The 18,788-nt window shown below is 35.0% G+C and overlaps 1 protein-coding gene and 1 pseudogene across 1 annotated transcript in view; one reads left to right on the top strand and one right to left on the bottom strand.

Annotated features, from left to right (window-relative positions):
• The window catches only part of Antxr2 (ANTXR cell adhesion molecule 2), a 150,913-nt gene that overhangs the window by 95,859 nt on the left and 36,266 nt on the right, over nt 1–18,788 (top strand). The window lies entirely within an intron of this gene.
• LOC106009689 (small ribosomal subunit protein eS24 pseudogene) lies at nt 6,478–6,861 on the bottom strand (annotated as a pseudogene).

Here is an 18,788-nt window from a genome sequence, read left to right as displayed (position 1 = left end):
AAAGAAGAAAGCATGGACTAGTTTTGGAGTTGTTCAGTCGAGGTTATGTTAACCTTCACACAGCAGTTCCTCAGGCACCAGAAAAGAGACAGGAATTTGTCTGTTGCAAAAGGAGAATCCTGGTAACATCGATGAATACATCCACTACATGTTTTAAAATCTGTAGGGTATTTTTAAACATTGCAATGGAGGTGAAATTGAATTAGGTGGGGTTTTTTTTCCACATGGATAGAATTATTTTAGCAAAACACAGAGCTCAAAAATTGCATTTGCTTTGTTTCTCTTTACAAGGCTTCATACCTATCATTGGATATAGGCCCAAAGTAAGTAAACATTTTTTTTCTCCTTTGGAAACTCCTCATTCTGCTCCCTATGTTCAGCCATTCAAAAATTTGTTAAATTTTCACTGAGAGTGTTGCAAAAACTCTTAAAGTTGTGTACACATGTGTATGACAAGAGAGTTGGTTATGAAACTAGCCAGGCAAGTGAGAGCTCCAGGGTATGGAAAGATCATAAAAATTCCATGGTAATGTAAATTACCATCATTCATAAAATGTATGCTCCCTCATCCGATAAAATAGCTGCATGACCATTGTGACTTGAAGGGTAGGCGCTGACTCAAAGGTATCCATTTGAAGCAGGAAGAGGCCAGAGAGCAATGGCCTGGGGACAGATACCAGTGTAGGGCAAAGTTTTCATCGAGTTTTCAATTAAGGTAGCTGTATTATGTTATGAGGACTTTTGTTATTCAGATGGACTTTTCATTCTTAGAAATGACTGATGGCATCTACTCTTTTAAAAAGTATCCATCCTGACAACACAACCTCACTCCAAATTTTAAAAATCTACAGCCAAACAAAAAGCGAATCTGAGAACACAAGGAGCACAAGTTCATGGAAGAGGCACCACGGGAGCCTGATAACCTCCAGGGCAAGTGATTTAGACTCCACCTCTGCTTTACATCTCTGATGTTATAGATGTCAGTCCCACTTCTGAATACTCACACACGAAACAGGTCCCTTGCCCTCTCCAGTGGCAGCTTGTGCAGTGAATCCAGCCTTCCTCGGGCTCACTCTGAACACCGTGATGCTCAACACCCATGGCCCCTTCACACTGAATGAACAACTTGAGAGCAGCGATTTTGTGTCACCTGTCACCTGCCTTTGTTCCCCGTGACATTTGCAGAGTGTCAACCACTTGAAGGCCTTTCAAGGCAGATTGAAACATTTACTCAAATGATTTGATGTTTCAAGTATTTTCAATACCTGGATTTATACTGCTAATGACTGAATTAAAAAAAAAATTTTAAAATATTTTTGTTAATAGTTTTGGTACAAAATAGCATTATTTCAAAAGTTATGTTGTTAAAATGGCTGCATTCAAACTCAGTCTTTAAAGAGTTGATCCAAGTATTTTATGACATGTAGCTGCACTTTGTAACAGATTTTAGGAGCTCTATGGAAAGCCTTTATTTTTGACTGAGTCAACCTTATATGCAGTGCTGTTAATACTTTAATACACTTTTTCATACTAAAGTGAAAGACGAGAAAAATATATAAATGTTATAAACTTTAAGTTGATTATCTTTTATTTCTGTGAGATCTAAATATATTGTAGTCTTTTAGGCCAATTATGATGTGACCATACTGGGAAAGAATATTCCTAGACATTTCTACCTGTATATTACCACTGGTATCTTCCATTTTTATTATCTTTTGCCTCCAAATTTCATTGCAACCTTAAAATTCCATTGTATCCTGTTTATAATAGAAGTGATTAACTTTGGCTTATACATGTTTGAAATACAACGTTTTTGCTAAAATAACCCCTGCCATGAACACTGTTAGTACGATCTTGCTGTCTGATTTAGGAGCACATGTGTGTATGTATGAACTATGTTTAACACAAATATATAATATGATAGAACATAGTTTTTCAGTGTGTGTCATCAACCAATGCCTGTTTCAGTGGAAAATACTAACAGATTCGTGATAAACATTATGTTTTTGATATCATCTCTTAGCTTTAATAAAATAATCTCCTAATTATATATATAAGCTGGCAAAAGTGTTAACTCTTTCTGGTTCCCTGAAGTGAAATGCAGAATATGCAAATCAAATCACTTCAACAACCAAAAAGATTAATTTTTTAAAAGAACATATAAATAGAGTTTGAGATACTTAATAGACTTTTTCACCTTGTCCATGTTATTTGCTATTTACTAGCATCACATAATATTTTGTTTATTAACTTATGAGTTTATTAAAGGTATATCTTGGTTAAAATTGAAATCTTTTGATAAGAAGCAAATTATTTTATTAGTGTAAAAACCTATTCTTAAGCTCATGCACTGATTTTAGAAATACATTTTTTTGATCATCAGTGACCTTTGGCGCAGTGTTAACCTTAGTTGAAGACTGAACACTTTTCTTTTTGACTCACTGTATAGATTTGATGTATAGAACATCTTGAAGGCATCAATTAAACTATACAGTTTGGAACAGAAATGTTAACACAGATACAATTTTTTACTTTTTTTCTCTTTTTTTAGTACTTTAAGTCTAGTTTTAATAGAATTTTATCATAAAATATTAAATATATTCTAAATCAATCACTACACTTTTTCATAATTTATAAAAATTATATTATTCTGCCTATGTTAAATACCTAAATTTTAATTTGGACCTCAGACGACCCAGTGTAAAAAAGACAAAAGTACATTTTTAATAGACAGTTTAATGCATTATGATGATGCCTTTATGTCCACAGATGCTCATTTATAAGTTTAGTAAAGAAAACTTCAAAATTTAGTTAAAGGAAATTGACTTGAGTAGGATTATTTTTTGTTCCCTTATTCTTAAAAGTACTTATTATTAACATGTTATATAAATGTATACTTTTAAGGATGAATACCTTTTTAGTTTCACTAAATATTTTATTTCATTTTTTATTTGTAAATAAAAGAAGATTTTTATACTATATACTGCAGGCTTATAATACTTAAGTAATTTTTAAGAAATTGTATCATATAATCATTTATATTTTTTCACTATTCTCACTTCAAATCAAATTGCACACTTTAGCATTTGAAAGTTTTGAAACTGATGTGATTTTGAGGTATAAAGTGAAAATAATTCATTTTTCAAGCTTTGCAAATAGAAAACTACACATACATTAATGGACATTCATTTGTTTATTTTTTAAAATTAATTTTATTGGTGCATTTTAGGTATACGATATAATGACATTCATCATTGGAAATTTGCACCTTTACATAATCTCTCTTGGTTCTTATTTTTTCTCCATTCCCCTCCCCTCCCTTCAACCCCTCCATCCCTCCCTATTTACACTTTCCATTTTTTAATTTTCTCATATTAATTCCATTCCCTTCTTTCCTTCCCCTACCCCTCCCACTTCCCCTTCCCCTTTGCTCCTTTTCTTCCTATTTCACATTATCTATTATACTTTTTAATCCTTATTTACACTTTCAGTTTCTCAGTTTATTGTTTTATTTTTTTGACTTGAAATTAAATATTATTTTTATTTTAAAAGATTATAAAATTTCCATTTTTCTTCCTTATCCTGTTTAAAAAATAAAATTAGAATAGTTTTTGCACTCTTTCTCATCTCAAAATAATTTTATTCTTCAATATACATCACACCTCTCTCCTTAAAGAGCTCTTTTCACTTAGAAAATTTTGTGAAAATATTGCTTCTAATTTCTTAATATGTATTAAAATAATATTTCTTAGCAAGCAGGTTAGTGTACTGAAAATTTTATATAGTTACATAAACATTTTTATATCTATAGAATTCATCTTTCATAATCTGATCCAATAATAAGCATATTTTGATTTGAATGAAAATGAGAGACTTGTAACAAATTTTTTAAAAAACAAGAACTCTTTCCATGTTAAAATAATGGGTTTCTAACACAGCCATTTTGACACTAATGATTTCTTAACAGTTTATTGGGAATTCAGTGTAGTGTATTTTATTCACATAGCTTCAAGGCCCACCCTACTGAGAGTTGGACACATGGAAACACCATTCATATCTACCTGTCCAACATAGTAAGCCTATAAACCATATTTTAGTAAAAACCTCAAGTATCACATTTAATAGCATACAGCTTAGATGTTGTAAATAGAGAATAATAAACTCTTTCATTTCTCTCCCTTCCTAGCAGGAATTGATTTCCAAGGTCTAAGTCTTGGTCTGTTGCTCTCCCACCTCGCTTTTCTCAGGAGAGCACAGAGACATGCACCACTTCCCAACCCCCGTTAGACATGTCATTCCTTGGCAGTCCAGTCCTCCCTCCCACTTCCACTCAGATGTCTCAGAGCTTGTATGAAGTTTCCACTTGGGTGATCTGTTGTCACTACATTATCTGTGTTTAACCGGATTTAACCATATTCCTCATGGATGGCCTTCAGATTTTAGTTAAACGTATAACTCTTCTCTTACTCATCTGCTCTGTTAATGTATTACTACTGTCACTCCCAAAACTCGGTGAGAAGGATCAAGATTTTAACTTTCTAATCATGGATATGGTGTCCTGTGCTACCAGATCACATTATTACCTTAATATATGCATGAGATATTGATTGAAGGAACAGAATTTATCATATAAATATCCTTTCAATTTATTATAATTAAGGATAAGATAAAATATTGATGATTATATGCATAAGATATTGGTCATCTGTAAGAGATACATTATTTGGCTTTATACAATTTAAAAGTTTCTGTTATCATTACTTACTATTTAACTTTTGTGACTCTTCTCTGTAACTAAACTCCTGAGAAATTAAGACAAAGGAATTCTAAAATTTAAATTACTTCCTGTTAAGAGATAGCAGAGAATGCTGATACATAAAAGTTTTATTTTTATGGAACGAAAATTTGTCATTTTGGGATGTGAGTAATTTTTAAGTTACAATTAAATCTGTTGAGCATTTTATGAGTAAGAAGCATGACAAAAATTTTCCTTTAGGTTAGATGAAGGTTTGTAATTTTTATTATTCTTAGCAAAATATGTTTATTTTTTTTGCTAGAAGTTCCTTTTTTTCTAAAACAGATTTGATCTTTCTTTTTTTAAGGGAGAAAAAGTTTATTTAGCTCATAGTTTTTGGAGATTACTATCCTTGGTCGGCTGGCTTGATCTTTCATTATTAGACCCAAGAAAAGTTTTAAGTGATTAGAATTACTGTGAGAACTGTATATGTCCTAGCAAAATTATATATGTTTAATGATACAACCTTATATTTTAATGTCGACGTCTCTTGTTGACATCTACTGTGCTGGCTGGAATGTGTCTTGTGCTAGTTCTGAGAGTCTCATTCATCCAGTTTACAGAAGTTCTGGCTTTTCTCAGCAGTGAGAAAACTGAGTATTTGATTAAGATTCTACTTTCCAGGAGAGGTATGATGGCTTCAGGTGTCCTCTGAATCCAAATTTATAAACTAATCCTACACTTTTATCTCAGTTAGTTCCTTTTCTGTTAACTGCTTAAAGCAGGGCAGCTCTCTGAGCTGTTGGTTGTAAATTTGCTGAATGTCTACTTAGTTAACCTCAGATACAAAAATCAGCAGATAACAGGATTAAAGTTTCAAGACCTTGGCTTTCACAGCCTCGAGTGAGCATGAAAGGGTCTATGGAACAGGGAATTGAAGAGATATGGGGGAGTGTTACAGTGGGGAAAGGAGATGACTTCTGTCATTAATCATAATTAATTGGCAGGAGTTTTAAATCTTATTAATACTGAAGTTGAACCCTTAATACACCATTCATGCTTTGGTATCAGATGTCTTTTACGATAAGAATTTTAGGAAAGAGAGAAAAGAGTGTATGTGTGTGTATGTATGTTTAAAATATAAGTATTTTCATTTTCATTTTTGAAACATTTCCCTGGGTTAATTTTCAGGACTTCAGCTTTTGATAGTTACTGTAGGGCTGATAGGAATGATAGACAAGTAACAATAAATCCAAATAAAATCCCTATTTATGGCAACAGCAATAAATGTGAAGAATATTACTTTCCTGTTTACCAGTGTTACAAAATACTTTACTGAAGAGGAAATCTCAGATTATAAGGTGAAATGAAAAAAAGAATTGAGAATTAGAATAAGAAAAAGAAGGAAAGAAAGAAAAGTGATGAAGAATGGAAAGGATATTGTCTCTGAAAAATTTGTAGGCAGTAAGAACATAGAATGTTTAAGTAACAAATTACAAATTATATGTTTTTAAGGTTGCATATTCTATGATTGAAGGCTTAAGCACTTGAAAGTAATCAGATCAAGCAGTTTTGTCTTAAAATCTCCCTTAACACCCCCCCCATGGGTATTTCATTTAGTTTCTTTTTTTTCTTTTTGAAGATTTTATAGTTTATTAATCCTCTCATGAAAAACCTGCAGTCACTGCAGACAGGCACTGCAAAATCTTTACTCCTTTGGCTGTTCTCTGATCTCCAGCTAACTATTTGGCAGCACCAACATTGGCCTTTGCGGTGCCCCTGACTTTCTTCATTCTGTTCTTGCATTCCTTCCACTGCTTTCTTGATGTCTTTTTCTTCTCATACAGGCTGTGTCTTGCAAGTCTATGTTTGAGTTCATTTTTCTTCATATAATCCAAAGAATCATAAATCATGCCGAAGCCAGTTGTCTTGCCACCTCCGAAATGGGTTCTGAATCCAAATACAAAAATGACATCCAGTGTAGTCTTGTACATTTTGGCAAGTTTTTCCCGAATTTCTGTCTTGGGTACTGTTGCTTTCCTGGGATGAAGGACATCAACCACCATTTGTTTCCTTTGAAGTGGTCGGTTGGTCATGAACTTCCGGGTCTGGATAGTTACCATGTCATTCACGATGGCAACAGATCCTCAGGCAGCCAGGGAGGAAAAGAGCTTCATTTAGTTTCTATAACTCTTCCTTTATTATTAAGCCTATGGTAATATTCTGATACTTTTCTATGTGTGATTCTTAATAATTATATTATTAATATTCTGACTCCTGGAAAATGTGTTTTAATTTTTTTGAGAGGAAATGTTTAAAAAACAGACAAAGCTCAAAATTTTGGATACACATTTTCAGAATTATATCTCATGTTCACTATATATTTGCACAAAAAACTGGGTAATGAAAATGTATAGAACACTGAATCATTTCAGTTTTTATACAGATATCTTCCTTCTGATGACAGTTAACTAAATTTCAATAGGAAGGTATAGCCAATGGCTTACTTATTATTAAATTGTCCTCAAAGTTAAAATCACAAATTTGGCTTTGAGATACATGTTTCTTCTTTTGCAGCACTGTTTTTTTCCTCTTTTATTTTAAATACTATAAAAATGAGTTGTTTTATTTGTTTATTTTTCATATAGTGACTAAATAGAGATGGAAAAGTCCGTAGGTGTCAAGAATTTGGATTTTAATGTATAGGCTGTGGAGAGCTGGTAAAAATTTTGAGATGAGTAGTTTGGTTTGGCTTATGCTGTGTACCTAGATGTCCCCCCACAGCCCCATGTACTCACAGGTGAGTCTTTGGGGAAGTGACTGGATTATGGGTGTGTGATACTCATCACTGCATTAATTCCCTGATGGGTTTATAGCTGGGTGTGATGTTGGGAGATGAAGCCTGGTAGGAAGAATTGGGTCACTTTGTGCATATCCTGTAGGAGTGAATATATATATATATATATATATCTCCTCCTCCCTCGTGGCTGCTTCTTCCTGACTGCCATGCCATGAACTGTTTCTCCTCTGTGCTGCTGCCTTGCCTTAGAGCCAGCCACCTATGGACTGAAACCTCTGCAAAGTGTGAGCCAAAATAAACCTCTCTTCCTTTAATTTGTGGGTGTCGGGTAGTTTGACCCAGCAATAAGAAAATGACTAAGACATGTCATAATATAATCCTAAGGAAATTAAAACTAAGCTGTTGGAAGGTTCTCAAGTTTGTGACAGGGAAGATAAATAGTGTGTTTTGCTCTGTGGCTTGGAGAAAAATGTCTCTATTTTTGTGTACAGGCTTTTATCATGGTCATAAAAAGAGTCACATAAAAGTTATGCTAGTGCAGGTATGGAGAATTAAGAGGTCAAGTGGATTCTTGTATAAAAGAAAACTCTTTCCAGTTGCCAACTTATCTCTTTCTCTCTTTTTAGACCATTAGGTTCAGAACAGAGTGGTCAGAGATTTTTGGATTCAGATGTTTTTCTTAACCATTTAGGGGTCTTCTTCCTTGCTTCTCATGAATATTTAGGGAGATCACTGAGGCTTGAACTTCAATACTTCCAATGCTTATTATATGCAGGTGTGTACTGTGAGTGTGTAGCAGTGTTTATGCATCTAATGAGAGGTGGTGTGCATTGTAGTTATTGAGCAAATTCATAATTTTAGGAAAGGGAGGAAATTTGTTTTCATTGGAAAGTTTTAAAGCTCAAATTCAGCTAACAGTCATGGGCACTCACTAGGCCCTAAGAATGTGCCATGGTGTTATTTTTGTTAACAGTTTACGAGTTTTATTTATTGTGCTCTGATTTTACAGATGAAGAATGTGAGACCCAAAAATGTTTAGTGAATTCCTCAAGGTTACATTACTGACATTCAGGTGTTTCTTTTTCTTTTTGTTGTTTTAAATTTCTCATCCAGTGAGTCATTTGACAGCACAGAACTTTATGCTCATAAATAACTGACTGGATTGGGGCAATCATATAGGCCAGGGAAGGCTTTTAAATTTTTAGTTTTCAACCTGACTCTTCTGATGCCTGAATTATCAATTGTGCTAACTTCTTTTGGCATGTATTCACGTTAATTTGTCTATTACATATGTACCTTGTTTCAAGAATGTTTTTGTTGGAAAACAATTTGGTTTGCCAACAAAAGAAATTGGTGAAATTTTATTTTTGTTTGCAAACTTTACATCGGGTGGCAGGCACTACTGTGGCCACATTTTCCATACAAACACAAACATGACCATCTTTTCCAAAATTGTGTAACACATTAAGCTCATGTACCAAGGTACCACTGTATATGCAATTGTTTGGGTATATGTAATTTTGCATGTATCCATAAAAAAATTTGATATTTATAGGTGGCAGTAAATTCCACAGAAATCTCATAGGGTACACAGAATAAGGAAGATTTGTACTAACTTAGACCTTGGGAGTTGTATAATTTAACTCCTTGCAGGTTTTGTCTTTACTCGAATTCTGTGCCCCAGGAGGAAAAGAATGTTCAAAGGCACAAGAAATATGAAATTGCTTATATGTTTTAAAAATTGCAAGATATTTTCTAAGCTGTAGCAGAGACTGAGAGTTGGGGAGTGGATTATAGGAGCAAGGTAGAACTAAAGCAATTCCTAGAGCTCTTAATAGCAGATTGGCAAAAACCCTGGATTGCGAGTTGAGGACTTGTGACCCCAGCCCTGCCATGGATTACTTTTAATTTCCTAATCTCTTTCCCCTCAGTTTCTCATTTGTATATTGAGGCATACATGATCAGAAAGATACCTTTAAGTTCTAGCAGTCTTTTTTTCAAATTCAAACTAGGACAGCTCTATGGGGCTTTTCCTGTTATGCTTAGAAGGGTGACTCTGGACCCTGCAAATCACCCTTCAGAGAGGAGCTTTTCATTGTTTCTGTTGAGTGAAAAAATTCATGCTGGTAAAAAGCACATCTGGTTTACTATTTGCAAATATGTTAGAATTAGTTTATGTTTTTAGTAACTAGACATTTTATGAGCTCATAATTAATAAAGGTATAAACATTTTACAAGTTACTGTAAGACTGAAAGACTGGCTCATATTCCTGACAATAGTCTGAAACATGTTCAAATGACCATAGCAATATTATGATTCCAGATTCATAAGGATATTTTACTACTGTTATCTTTAAAACAACTGAATATAGAAAAAGGTAAAGAAGATACAGATTTAAGATCAGTACATTTAAATTTTATGACAGTATTCTGTGTTTATAAGACTTCTTGAATTCTTGATAATTGTCTTCCAAAAAGAAGAGATATTAATAGTGATATTAGATTATCTGCATTGTCATTTTGATGTTACATTTTGCTGCCTTGTGTGACAACTACAAAATCATTTAAGCACAGCTTTGCTTTTATTTAATACTGCTATAAGCAAGAATACTGATGTGTTCCTGTCATTAAATATATAGAGATACATGGGGCTTGTTCTCCCATTGCATTGTGCTGAAATTGATTTTCCAACTTGGGCTAACGGTAGTGGACAAATGTTAAATGAAAATCAGTCACTTTCATTTAAATCAGCTAATCACTTTTATTAAGTGATCGTTTTCTCTACAGCTAACTACATGACAAATATCACTTGTTTAGCCTCTGACCTCTAGCATATGAGGTTAGAGGTTTTAAGAAAACTCTAAGGACAATGGTTTGATCGTAATTTTTATGTCAGATTTACCTTACTGTTCATCAATTAGATTAGAGTATATTTTAAATAATGTGTATAGATAGAAAATCCAGAATTAATGTTGTTTTAACCACAACTTCTTAGGCCCTTAATATTTCAAACATTAAAAAAAATATTAAAAATAGAATTGGGAGGGCTGAGGATTTAGCTCAGTGGTTCCGCCACCTCCCTTGCAGGTGCAAGGACCAGAGTTTGACCCCCAGTACCGAAAAAAAAAAAAAAAGTGCAGAGGAATGCATTGTCGAGCATATATGGTACATAGAATGTGGATAGAAATAGCACAGTATTATTGGGGAGTATAGGATAACTAAGGCCCCAAAGCACATAAACATTTAGCTTTTATTTTGAAACAGGAAACAAAATTTAAAAATCAGAAAAAGCTCCACTATAATATCCTAGGGACATTACATTTGTTGCCCTAATTCTCCAGACAACTTTTTGCAAAATATTTTTACCCCCATTTTAAATTTAAGGAAACCAATGCTTAGGAAGTTCAGAGAAGCTGCCAGGCTCGTGTGTATAGGTAAGTAGTATTAACTCCATTAGAACTTTAAATAGGGACTGAAAATTGTAGTTTACCATGTAAATTCTGCTTTCTTTTTTTTTTTTAGTTCTTCTATTGGTACATTTTAGGTATACAATTCGTTTACATTTATCATTGGGCATTTGTACCTGTACATGATATATCTTGGTTCTTATTTTTTATTTCCCCATTACCTGTGCACCCTTCACGCCCTCCTCCCTTCCCTATTTATATAGATTTCATTTCCATTTTTTTTTCTTTTCTCATAGTTTTTCCTTTCCCTCTTTTCCTTTCCCCTTCCCCTCCCTTCACTCCTTCGTCTTTGGACCTTTTTTTCCGATTTCAAATTATCAGTTATTCATTTTAATCATTTTAACCCTTGTTTACATTATCAGTTTGTCACACTAGTGAAACTATTTGGTATTTACACATGTGTGTCCTATTTATTTCACTTAAGAGTATGGCTTTGATATGCATTCATTTAGCGATAAATGACTCTAGTTTTTCATTCTTTATGGCTGAGTAGTACTCCATTTTAGAAAAAAAACACATTTTCTTTATCCAGTTTCCAGTTGATGGGCACTGGGGCTGCTTCCAAGCTTTAGCTATTACAAACTGTGCCGCTATGAACGTGGGTGCACATATATCACTGCAGTATGAATCTTTTAATTCTTTGGGGAAGATACCTAGCAGGGGAATAGCTGGGTCAAATGGGACCCTAGTCCTAGTTCTTTGAGGTATCTCCATACTGACTTCCACAGTGGTTGCACCAGTCTGCACTCCCACCAGCAATGGAGAAGGGTTCCTTTCTCCCCACAACCCCGCCAGCATTTTTATTTGTTGATTTCTTGATAGCAGCCATTATTTCTGGGTTAAGGTGGAATCTCAGTGTTGTTTTCATCTGCATCTCTCGAATGATGAGTGATGTTGAACATTTTTTTTATATATTTGTTTGCTGCTTTTACTTCCTTGTCTGAGAAATGTCTGTTCATTTCAGATGCCCATTTTTGAATTGGGTCTTTGAATTTGGGGGGTCTGATTTTTTTCACGTCTTTATATATTCTAGATCGTAGTCCTTTATCTGAGGTACAGATGCTAAAAATTTTTTCCCATATTGTAGGTTGTCTGTTAGCTCTGTTGGTGGTTTCTTTTGCAGTGCAGAAGCTTTTTGATAAGATGAAATCCCAGTTGTTGATTCTTTCTGCTAGTTCCCGTGCTGCTGAGGTTTTGTTCATGAAGTCTTTTCCTATGCCAATGTCTTCAAGAGTTCTACCTAACTTACCTTCCAGCAAGTTTAGTGTTTCTGTGTTAATATTTAGATCTTTAATCCACTTCAATCTTAGTTTAGTGCATGGTATAGGTATGGATCTAGTTTTAATCTTTGGCAGGTTGAAATCCAGTTTTTCCAACACCATTTATTAAATAGGCTATCTTTCCTACAATGATGGTGGTTGGCTCCTTTGTCAAAGATGAGGTAGCTGAGCATGTCTGGAGTTGTTTCTGCATCTTCTAATTCTATTCCACTGATCCTCAGGTCTGTTCCTTTGCCAGTACCATGCTGATTGTATCACAGTAGCTTTGCAGTATAGTTTGAACTTGGGGATTGTGATACCCCGAGCCATGTGTCTGTTACTTAGAATTCCTTTAGCTATTCTAGTTCTCTTATGGTTCCAAATGAATTTTTGGATTGTTTTCTCTAGTTCTGTGAAGTATATTGTTGGAATTTCAATTGGCATTGCATTGAATCTATATAGTAGTTTTGGAAGTATGGCCATTTTTACTATATTGGTTCTTCCTACCCAGGAGCAAGGGATGTCTTTCCATTTTCTTGTATCGTCTTCGATCTTTTTTTTCAGAGTGCTGTAGTTTTCAGTGTAGAGGTCTTTTGCTTCCTTTGTTAGATTGATTCCTAGATATTTCATTTGTTTGGATACTATTGTAAAAGGAATTGTTTCCCTAATTTCTCTCTCAGTGAGTCTTTTCTTTGTGTACAAGAAGGCTATTGTTTTTGGAGTGTTGACCTTGTATCCAGCTACTCTACTGAATCTGTCAATTAAGTCTAGAAGTCTTCTGGCAGAGTTTTTTGGGTCTTCTATGTAAAATATCATATCGTCAGCAAGTAATGACAGTTTAACCTCTTCTTTTCCTATCTTTATTCCTTTTATTTCTTTCTCTTTTCTAATTGATGTGGCTAATGTTTCCAGAACTATATTGAACAGGAGTGGTGATAGTGGGCATCCTTATCTTGTTCCTGATTTTAGGGTGAAAGTTTTCAGTTTTTGACCATTTAGTATGATGTTGGCTGTTAGTTTTTCATAGATAGCCTTAATCAGGTTAAGATAAAGACGTTCTATTATGCTTTTCTGTAGGGTTTTTATCATGAATGGGTGCTGGATTTTGTCAAATGCTTTTTCTGTATCTATTGAGATGATCATATGGTTTTTGTCCTTGACTGTTAATATGGTGTATTACATTTATTGATTTATGAATGTTGAACCATCCTGGCATCCCTGGGATAAATCCGATTTGGTCAAGATGTATGATCTTCTTGATGACCCTCTGTATTCTGTTTGCCAGGATCTTGTTGAGGATTTTTCATCTATGTTCATTAGGGAGATTGGCCTGTAGTTCTCTTTTTGGATTGGGTCTTTCCCTGGTTTTGGAATCAAAGTAACACTTCCTTCCAGGAATTAATTTGGAAGTACTGCTTCCCTTTCAATTTCCTTGATGAGTTTAAAGAGTAATGGCGTTAGTTCTTTTTTAAAAGTCTTGTAAAATTCAGCAGTGAAGCCATCCGGACCTGGGCTTTTCTTTGTTGTTAAATATTTTATTACATTTTCAATTTCATTCATTGTAATTGGGATGATTAGAGTTTCTATATCTTCATTTAACTTTGGCAATTCATATGTATCTAGGAATCTGCCCATTTCTTCTGTGTTTTCCATTTTATTGGAGTAGAGGTTCTCGAAGTAGGTATTGATGATCCCCTGCTTTCTGTTGGATCTGTCGTGACCTCACCTTTTTCATTCTTAATTGCATGTATTTGTGCCTTTTCTTTCCTTTTTTGATAAGGGTGGCTAAAGGTTTATCAATTTTATTTGTTCTTTCAAAAAACCAACTCTTTGATTCATTGATTTTTTGTATTGTTCTCTTAGTCTCCATTGCATTGATTTCTGCCCTGATCTTTATAATTTCCTGTCTTGTACAAGCTTTGGATTCATTAATGCTTTTCTTTTTCTAGGAGCTTGAGGTTCTGCATTAGGTTATTTATCTGAGTTCTCTCTGTTGTCCTAATAAAGGGATTCACTGCTATGAATTTCCCACGTAGAACTGCTTTCATTGTGTCCCATAGATTCCTGTATGTTGTACTGGCATTTTCATTTACTTGTAAAAAATGTTTTATTTCTTCTTTAATTACTTCTGTGACCCATTGGCTGTTCAAGAGGGTGTTATTCAGTTCCCATGTGTTTGTTGGGGTTTTGAGGTTTCTTATGTTATTGATCTCCAATTTTATTGCACTATGGTCTGATAATATACAGGGGGTAACTTCTATTCATTTACATTTACTTAGACATGTCCTATGAGCTAGCATGTGGTCTATTCTGGAGAATGACCCGTGTGCAGCCAAAAAGAATGTGTATTCTGATTTTGTGGGGTGGAACACTCTGTAAACATCTATTAAGTCCATTTGTTCAGTAGCTTGGTTCAGTTCTAGAATTTCCTTGTTAACTTTTTGTCTAGATGATCTGTCTGTTTGTGATAGTGGGGTATTGAGGTCCCCCACTACAATTATTTTAGTGTTTATTTGGTTTTCCATGTCTATTAATATTTGTTTTGTGTAGTTGGGGGCATTTGTATTTGGTACATATATATTTAGGATTGTCATCTCTTCCTCTTGGATTGTCCCCTTCACAAAGATGTAGTAACCATCTTTGTCTCTCTTAGTTTTGGTTTGAAATCTACTTTGTCTGCAAATAAGATTGCTTCTCCTGATTTCTTCTGGGTTCCTGTGACATGGAGAACTGTTTTCCATCCTTTTACTTTCAGTCTATGAGTTTCTTTTTGAGTTGGGTGTATTTCTTATATGCAGCATATTGTTGCATTTTCCTTTTTAATCCATTCTGCCAGTCTATTTCTTTTGATTGGTGAATTGAGGCAATTAACATTGAGGGTTATAATTGATAGATATTGATTTATCCTTGTCATGTTGTTTTACTTTTGTTGGCTCTTTCACTTCTTATTTTTCCCTCTTTCCCTTTAGTGTCTTACCTTGCCTGGTGGCTTCCCTCTGTTGGGCCGCATGGAGTTGTGGCCTTCATTGTTTTTTTCTAGGATATTATTTAGAATTGCTTGTAGTGCTGGTTTGGTGTTCATGAAATTTCTCAGATATTCTTTGTCGTGGAAGTATCTAATTTCCCCATCGATTTTGAAAGATAATTTTGCAGGATTCAACTGTCTAGGTTGGAAGTTATTTTCTTTTAGGGCTAGAAATAGTTCACTCCAGGCTCTCCTTGATTTGAGGGTTTGTGTTGAGAAGTCTTCTGTGATTCTGATGGGCTTTCCTTTGTAGGTGATTTGTTTCTTTTCTCTAACCCCTTATAGGATTTTTTTTTTCTGTTTGGTTTCTGGGATCTTGACTATTATATGTCTAGATGTAGATTTTTTTTGATCATGGCTAGTTGGAGTTCTATATGCCTCACTTATCTGTATGTCCAATTCTCTACCTCTGTCTGGGAAGTTTTCCACTGTTACTTCTGTGAACACTTTTATGTCAATTATGCTTTCTCCTGTTCTTTCATGGACTCCTATCAGTCTTATGTTATTCTTCTTTGCATCATCTAGCCGTTATTGGATTGATTTCTCATAGTCCCTTACTATTTTTAAGAAATCTCTATTTTCATGGTCTCTAACTGCGATCCTGTCTTCTGTATCTGATATTCTATCTTCAGATTCCCTTAATCTGCTGTGGATACTTTCAATGGAGTTTTTGATCTCCTGAATATCTGTTTGAATCTGTGTCATGGATTCCATTTCTTTCTTATGTTGGGCGATCATGGTTTCCATTTCTTTCTTTTACTGAGTATTCATGGCTTCCAGCATGTTTCTGAGCTCAGCTATTTTTTTATCTGTTTCTGTTCTAGATCCTCTAATCATGTCTTTTACTCTGCTCACCATTTCTGCGGATATCTGGGAGATTATTTCTGTTTTGAATTTTTCTAGAGCCTCATTCATCTGTTTTGTTACTTCCTCTGCTATCAGTTCAGGGTATCCAGGTGGTTGGTTATGGGACTTTTCCATCTCATTTCCCCTAGGATTTACCCTTGGTGGGGTGGAAGTCTGAGTTTGTTCCGTGCTTAAATGTCTTCTCCTTTTTGATTTTGGTAATGTCCTTGGTTTAACTCCTGGGATGATAGTTTGAAATTGCTTATTGTAGGTATCTTTGTTGCTTGTAAGTAGAACCCTTATGGAATGATTGCTTCTCAGAGGTGTCTTCCACATGTAGCAGGTCTTGAAGTTTTGAGTCTCCAATGACTTTAAGGCTATCTCATTTTCCTTATACTAGGAAGGTTCATTGACTCGATCAATGCCAACACCTTAGCCCAAGTGATACAGTCAGCAACACCATTGTATCAAGTACATCTTTGAAAATGACATTTTGTAGTAGTTATTAATCTATCACCTTTAGCTGTATGAATTAAATCAAGATCGAGGACCAACCCAACATATAGTAAATAAACTCTTCAATATAACAACTTTACCCTTTGGGATTGGGAGTTAGAAGGGATTGGGGAGGGAGGGATAGATGGGCAGAAGGACAGGGGAAGGTTAACAGTGTGATCAGAGGACACAGGTGAGAAGGAAAAAGAGAATAATAGGAAAATACAGAAGAACTCCAAATGAGGACCAAAACAGGGACAAAAAGGGAAGATGAACAATGTGGGAGAGCAAGACAGTGAGTGTAAGAGAGAGAGAAAGGAAAGAGAAAAGAAAGAAGAAAAGAAAAAAAGGAGAGAAAAACATATTTGCGAAGAGTAGGGAAAATATTAAAGATAAGAGGAGCAAAAGAAAAGAAAAGAGAAAAAAAAACCCAAAATAATAAAACTAATTTTGGGAATAAAAATAACCATGAAGATGAACGGCCTCTTTCAGGGTATGTCTCTGCTGTCACAATAGACAACGTTGGTTGCAGTGTGCAGATATAAGTCAGTGAGTCTCAGCAAGGTAGTCGCAGACCCATGAGATTCAGATACATTTTTGGCTGCAACTCCCAAGTTGAGCTCCCTGTCCTCCTGTAGGGTTGAACTCTGCAGTTGTATTGCAGGTTCCAGCTGCCCTTCCTCTGAAGATAGTCCCAGTCCTGATGGGAGGTGAAGATGACTCCAACTTACCGAGTACAGTCGTCTGGTGGTCCGGTGTCCTCTGCGTCTTTGTAGTGTGGAACCAGGTGGCTGTACAGAGGAGCGGGGGCGGGGGGGGGGGACCGTGTCCAGTATATTGCTGCCCATGGGCTGATTCGGCGCGTTCCTCACGACTCGCGACGTTGCTACAACGTCCCTAAATTCTGCTTTCTGTTTCAAAATGTATTGATCAGTTATGCAGAAAAGCGTACCAGTTTAGAATTCATTGTTTTAGTTGTAACTTATATGGCCATGCACTGAATTGAGAAACTTCTGGCAAGGAACTTAAATATGATAGGCCAAATACAACTGAGACATACAGGTGAACTATGTAAATAACATAGGAATCCCTACTAGCTGTTTAAATATAAAATATCTGAAACGTAAGTGTTAGACATTTTAATCAAAATTATTGCTGTAAATGTTGGGGCCAGAAAATTATGTGTGGGTTTTTTGGCACCTACAGATATTATGAAAGGATCAAGGCTCAGGAACAGTTACAAAGCTTATATACTTTTCTTTAAAAAAAGAAATATAATGTAATTAATGGTAGAAAATAAATCAACAGGTTATTCCTAATATTAAACTATTAGGTTGATTATTGTTCCTCATCTAGAAAGCCAAACTAAAAAGTCCCACATGAAGCCTAAGATTATCACACAAATCCTAAATCCCAAACTTGCCAAATACCAAAGCTCTCAGATTCACTACAGAATAGCCACCATTTTTCATGTAGGATACCGTTGACACAATTGTATAATTTATTGTCTATAATTCCTCCTTAAAATCTAGTTTTCAGAATATTTCATCATTATTTTAGACTTCAGTTACATTTATATTGAATTTACTGTTTGTTTCCCAGATTATTCTCTGTGAGAGCATGAGCCCTCATTTTGATCTATGGAGCAACTGATTCTACTTGTCAAATTTATCCCTCAATCTGTCTGAAAATAGTGTGCACAGCATCATCGTGTAAATATACAACCCTGTCTCTTCAGGTGTGCCAGTGAGCACTGAGGCAAACTTCTAGCCTGTGCATAGCGGCAGCTGAAAGTGAGCCCCTTCTTCAGTGGCACTGCATCTTGTGTAGGACCCTGCAGCTTCTCGTGGGCCACATGGGGAGGAGGAAGATTTCTCACTATGTACCTGCCTTAGGGCCTGTTATTTTGATGTGACATTTGGAAGATGTTCAAGCCATGACCTGCTAACCTTGTTCTTATTTTGCTGAGAAAATAACTTTTTACCTAATTATAACAAGTACTAGCTTTCCGTGTTTCTAAGGTATCATCCTGTGTACTTTCTTTTGTGTAAGAACAGTAGTTTTAGCAATATTAATAGTAATTGTGTATTTAAAACATAAGAAAACTATTCATTTAACCAAATTTCAAGCTTAATCTATTTATAGTAAGCAAGTTTTCTAA

Source organism: Heterocephalus glaber, unplaced genomic scaffold (genome assembly GCF_053883595.1).
Source record: "Heterocephalus glaber isolate CG9 unplaced genomic scaffold, H.glaber_assembly_v1.0 deba00001454, whole genome shotgun sequence".
Classification (NCBI taxonomy): Eukaryota; Metazoa; Chordata; class Mammalia; order Rodentia; family Bathyergidae; genus Heterocephalus; species Heterocephalus glaber.
This window is presented reverse-complemented; position numbering and strand designations above follow the sequence as displayed.